Source organism: Camelus ferus, chromosome 6 (assembly GCF_009834535.1).
Source record: "Camelus ferus isolate YT-003-E chromosome 6, BCGSAC_Cfer_1.0, whole genome shotgun sequence".
Lineage (NCBI taxonomy): Eukaryota > Metazoa > Chordata > Mammalia > Artiodactyla > Camelidae > Camelus > Camelus ferus.
Window position 1 is genome coordinate 48,271,443 of NC_045701.1, and position 6,000 is coordinate 48,277,442.

General features: G+C 36.3%; 1 pseudogene; it reads right to left on the reverse strand.

Annotated features, from left to right (window-relative positions):
• Positions 1-4,372, reverse strand: part of LOC116664444 — a 50,395-nt pseudogene extending 46,023 nt beyond the window's left edge.
• Positions 4,373-6,000: the final 1,628 nt, after the last annotated feature.

The window sequence follows — 6,000 nt, forward strand, 5'->3', positions numbered from 1 at the left end:
TTACCAGTGAGGAGAAGGAAAAGGGGAGAGGCAAGATAGGGGATGGGGAGTAAGCGATAAAGGCTACTATGTATAAAATAAATAAGAATAAGGATATACTGTACAGCACAGGGGAATATAGACATTATTTTATAATAACTTTAAATGGAGTATAATCTATAAAAATATTGAATCACTATGTTATATACTTGAAACTAATGTAGTATTGTAAATCAACTACACTTCAATAAAACATTTAAAAATAAAAAAAGAATACTTCGTGACATAAAAATTATATGAAATTCAAATTTCAGTGTCCATGAATAAAATTGTATTAAAACATAAAAAACTTCCCATCCTGTAATCTAGTAGGTTTTTTACTTTTTTGTTTGCATTAGCTTGAGTTGATTCTGTTGCTTGCAACTAAAATATCTAAATGATGTTCTTGAAGTGGTTGCACTCCATGATAAGATGCAACAGAAGATACTTACACCCAGCAAAAGCACAAATTTCACTGTTGTAATCCAAAAATATTTATAATCCTTTCAAAAGAAGTTAAAATAAATTTCTGTGAAAAACTGAGTGACTGCTATCTGCAGTTGTTATGTCTGCTTTAGTTTTCTGGCCACAAAGTAGGTGGCTTAAAACAACAAAAATTTATTCTCTCATAGTTCTGGATGCCAAAATTCTGAAATCTAGGTGTTGGCAAGGTTTCAGTTCCTTCTGAAGGCTCTGAGGGAGAACCTGTTCCATGCCTTTTTCCTATCTTCTGGTGACTGCTGGCAATTCTTCATCCTCCTTGGCTGGTAGCTGTATAACTGTTAACTCTGCTTAATCCTCCCATGGCTTTCTCCTCTGTGTCCCTGTGACTTCTCCATTTCTGTCTCTTACAAAGACATTTGTACTGGATTTAGGACTCACCCTAAATCTAAGATGATTTAATCATGAGACTCAATTTAATTACATCTACAAAGACACGATTTTCTTTAATTAATTAATTAATTAAAGCACTGTCAGTTACAATGTCAATTTCTGGTGTACAGCACAATGTCCCAGTCATGCATTTACATACATATATTCATTTTCGTATTTTTCATTAAAGGTTATTACAAGATATTGAACATATTTCCCTGTGCTATGCAGCAGAAATGTTTTAAAAATATATTCTTATATATAGTAGCTGACATTTGTAAATCTCAAACTCCCAAATTTATCCCTTCCCATCTCCTTTCTCTGGTAACCATAAGATTGTTTACTATGTCTGCGAGTCTGTTTATGTTTTGTAGATGAGTTCATGGTGTCTCTTTCTTTTCTTTTCTTTTTCTTTTTTAGATTCTACACATAAGTGATATCATATGGTATTTTTCTTTCTCTTTCTGGCTTACCTCACTTAGAATGACGGTCTCTAGGTCCATCCATATAGGTGCAAATGGCATTTACAAAGATGCAATTTTCAAATAAGGTAACATTCACATGTACCAGGGGTACAAGGACTTGGATATATCGTTTTGGGATCACTATTCAATCCATTTGAGTTTTGGAGTAACCTGTGAGATGGGTGGCAATGTCTCACATGAGTTTGTTAGGCTGGAATCACTTAGACAGCAGAGTGGAAAGCAGGACACCAGCCAAACCTCATTCTAAGACCAATGCTTTCTTCTATGCCGCAGCCTCTCTTGACACATTGTTTTTGCGCACATAATCATCTCGTCTTTTAAAAAGAAGATGATTGCATGTTTAAACATTGTTCATAAATTTTACAAAGTTGTATATTTTATCAGCGTCATATTTAATTCTTCAAAATAAAGTGATTCTTGTTAGTAAGCTATCTCTAACAAGATTCCTCAGCTTCTCAGAAACAAATGGAAATTGAGAGAAACCAAAGTATATTTTCCTCAAGTATATTTTTCCTTCAGCTCTATTTTTAAACTCCTGAATCTAATCTTTCGTTTATACTGCTCTCCTTCTGCTCACTCTCATCCCATTTCCTGATCCCTGGGGTTCAGCCAGTGATGAGCACTCTCAAAGAAGCCCAGGGAAGGCATTCTGGTTCTGTCTACAAGTCCCTTTTCTTGGCATTCTGTGTAAATAATCAAGGATGCACCTGTTCCCATTACAGACCAAGGAGCAGGGCCATGATGCATGTTAGGCTTTTGGTTTTTAAGAGCATCTGTTTTGTGGATGGGTCCTATTGAGGGCAGACCACAGAGAGCATGAGGTAACATGTGAATAGGTTTGCTGCAAGGCATGACATGTGGCAGTAATTTGCCTGATTGACCTAGGAAGTCTTGACTACTTTTCTCATGCTTATAAAGATTTGGAATATGCTGCAATCCCACAAAATTCAACCATTTCAATTTACATTGAGTCAGTTGTATAAATTCATCATATATAGGAAGGATATGACAATTGTTTGGTTTTCTAAACCAATTCTTGATTAAAATATTCTTTACATTCCCATATTACTGAGCACTTATCTCATATTAATCTGAGTTCATTGCTCAAAAGGGGTTAAAAAGTAAATAATATGCCTTTAAAAAATAAAACTAGTCTGTAAAAATATCTGAGCATGTTATTTTTTTTCAAATGTGATGCCCAGCTCCTGTCCATGTTCTACCTTCACAATAAGAATTTTTTTGTGAAGTCTACATTTTCCAAGAAGTCCTAAATTCCAGACTTCTTTGACTTCCTACTCTCCTCAAATTGATTAGCAATTGGTTTGTACCCTACAATTTCATTTTTTAGCATTTGGCATGAACAGTATAATTTTGAGTGCTTATGTCTTACCTTGTCACCAGAATATAAGTTCCAGAACCTAGTACTTACCCTGATACCTGCAAATAACCAGCTGAACATGCCCAAATATTGAGCTACGACTCATGCAAAGTACAGCCTAAATTTATTGTAAGTCTAGAGCTGACAGAAGTCAAATTTCTTATTATATTACATAACACTTAATATTACTGAGGGTTTGCTGTGTACCAGGCACTGTTCCAAATGCCTTTTCTGTATTCACATCAGTCTGTGGAAAGTTTGAAGACTGATTTGTTGGGAAATTAGAGCAGCATTGCCATTCTCTTAAGGAATATAATTTTCATCAAAGCTTTGGTTGATATCACTTTCTGGAGAATATTATTGCTCTTAATGCAAAGTCAGGACCAACTTGACTTCCATCTTCACCTTCCTCTTCCACTCTGTCCCATTTCAGTGTTTTCAAAAACTCCCATTTGTTGTCGGTGCCCATTCAAATCAATTTGAATAAATGAGGCTGTTGATTAATTTTGTCAACAAGTGAAGAAGGAATTGAGTGATTATATTCTTTTACTATTTTTTTTTTTGCACTAACAAACATTCTTGGCAGTTGATTTGAAAATATTAAACTTGCCAGTATTATAGGTAAATTTAGGAGTGAAAGAAGTCCCAACTTCAATTTCTTTAGTTTGGCTTTTCCATGAGGAGTTTTTGCAGGAGAACTAAGCCTTTAATACCATTTGGACCAGTCTTGTCCTTAACTGTCACTAAAAATTTCCTACTCCTAGGAATCCAGATATCTACCAGTCTTTTATATTATCTTCCTCAATGACCAGCATTCTTAGTACTCTAGATAGAGATTTTGGAAGCTAACCTAAGATAGAAGCTTGGGAGACTTTGTTTGATTGGGTATTCATGCATTTGGGCATGTAGGCCCCATACATCTGTAGCTAAAGAGTGATTCTGATTCAATTATCTCTCATATTCAGGAGTTAAAGATATAAAATCTTTAACCTCACATTGCTTACTTTCTCTCTTGTCTCTCCCTGACCCTCAGTTTCACTGTCAGGGACGTTAGTTCTATGGAATCCTACTGCTGCAGCCTTTGTAGCAGACCAGGACCTTCCACCATAGCATCTGTTAGGGGTTAATGTTTGTGTTCCCCCAAATTCATATAATGAAGCCCTAACCCCAGTGTGATGGTATTTGGAGGTGGAGCCCTAGGGTGGTGATTAGGTTTAGATGAGGTCATGAGGGTGGGGCCCTTGTGATGGAATTAGTTCCTTGAGAGGAAGAGATCATAGAGCCTGCTTCCCCTCTTTCCCATGGGAGGACACAGCAAGAGGATAGCTGTATGTAAGGCAAGAAGAGAGCTCTGTCCAGGAACCTGACAATACTGGCACCTTGATCTCAGGCTTCCTAGCCTCCAGAACTGTGAGAAATAAATGTTGTTTAAGCCACCTAGTCCAAGATATTTTGTTATAGCATCCTGAGCAGACTAAGATAGTTTCCATTTTGATGATTTATGTTTTCAATACCATTTGTTCCTTGCATACACCATCCAGTTTTTCTTGTCTTACAGTGTTTTACCTCCATTAGGATGTCCAATACCAGAGTCAAAGGCATCTGGAGAATTTGTCATCTCTGATTCACATAAAAATAATTTTCTGTCTATGAAAAGTTTTCATAGTGTTTCTCAAAATTCAATTATGATCATTTTTTGGTGGTAGATTAGAAATATTAACCCAGTCCAGAGCTGTTTCATTTTGGTTAAAGTCTCTTTGACTCAGTGAAACAGATTTCAGTACCTCTTGGCAAGTACAAAACCTAACAGGACCGCACAGAAAGATGTTAGAGTTTTTCTCTGAAACTTTGGTGTTTTCCAGTTTGTTTTTTAAATTTTTGTTGCCTTTGAAATAGGTTTTTTACTTAACAAATGGCTATTTGACATAGAGTTGTTTCAAGTCAGCTACCTTTACTCCCATTAAAGGTTTTTACATGGAAACCTCCTAAATTAGCCAAGTTCCTTGTATTTAAGATTATAATGTCTTCTGAAACCTGTCTCTATATTATTCGTATCCTTATAGAGTTGTCATATCCTATACAGATGAAATTATGTTTCAGGAGCTGAAAAGCACAAAACAGAAGAAAATTTCATATCTGAAAGAAAGAACACAGAGAACTATCATGGAGACATGTACTTTTGTTGCTAATACTGTGATCCTGTGAAATGGCAACACCTTAAATAGATTTATTCTTTCAATGCCTTCATTTAGAAGAGTTGCCCCATTGTGACATGGAATAAACTAACATCAGAAATTTCTATAACACTTAATAAGATTAAAATGTCTATCATGAAACTTCAACAGTATTTAAACAGTAATTTGAAGCTGTTTACTCAGTACACAGCTCAAAAGTATCTTAACAGCTCTGGCTGAAGAATACTGACAACAGGGAAGAGGGCAAAAATTCCACCAGCTTAAATACTTTATCACTTATGTAACCTGTTTTGAATCTAAATATGGGAGAAATGTCTGGGTCTTTTAAAAAATTAAAATTTTACTATTGTATTATTATATTTTAATAAACTTCATGTCATTTGTGGTGGGAATTGGTAGGCGAAAGCTCTGACAGTCACTAGGGGGACCAGGTCATGTAGGACATATTGTAAGGACTTTGGCTTTTCTGTTGGGTGTGATGGGGAGCTATTGAATGATTCTGAGAAGAGGAGTGGCACAAACGGACCCATTTTCACAGGATCCCTCTGGCTGCTATATTGAACACGCAGAGCAGGAGGGCAAAGTAGTAGAGAGACCAGTTGGAGGCTATTGGCAATAATCCAAATGAGAAAATGGGAGGAATTAATTTTTCTCCTGAGATGAAAACAGGCATAGATGGGAGGGGGACAGAGAGTAGAAAGAGCAAGTATAAGGAGAGGGGCTGTTTGGACACATGGCCAATGGAAGTTTCCCATTGTGGGGTGGATATGGGACTTTTAAGAAGGTGAATGTCAAATATTGCCTTTGAAATTGTTGCCGCATTTCTGTTTCTGCTTCAGATTTCACATCAAGCCTATTTTATTCACAAATGTAGAAGTGTGTCTCTGTCTCTGTCTCTGTCTTTATTCTAGAAAAGCTGTGACTGTCATAACTGGGTTGGCACATAGAACACAAGATACTTACAGTAGCAGGAACTCGAATCAAACATAATCAGGAGAATGAAAACCATGAGAGTTGATAGAAGTCTTGGGGAAGGCTTTGGATCTTCAAA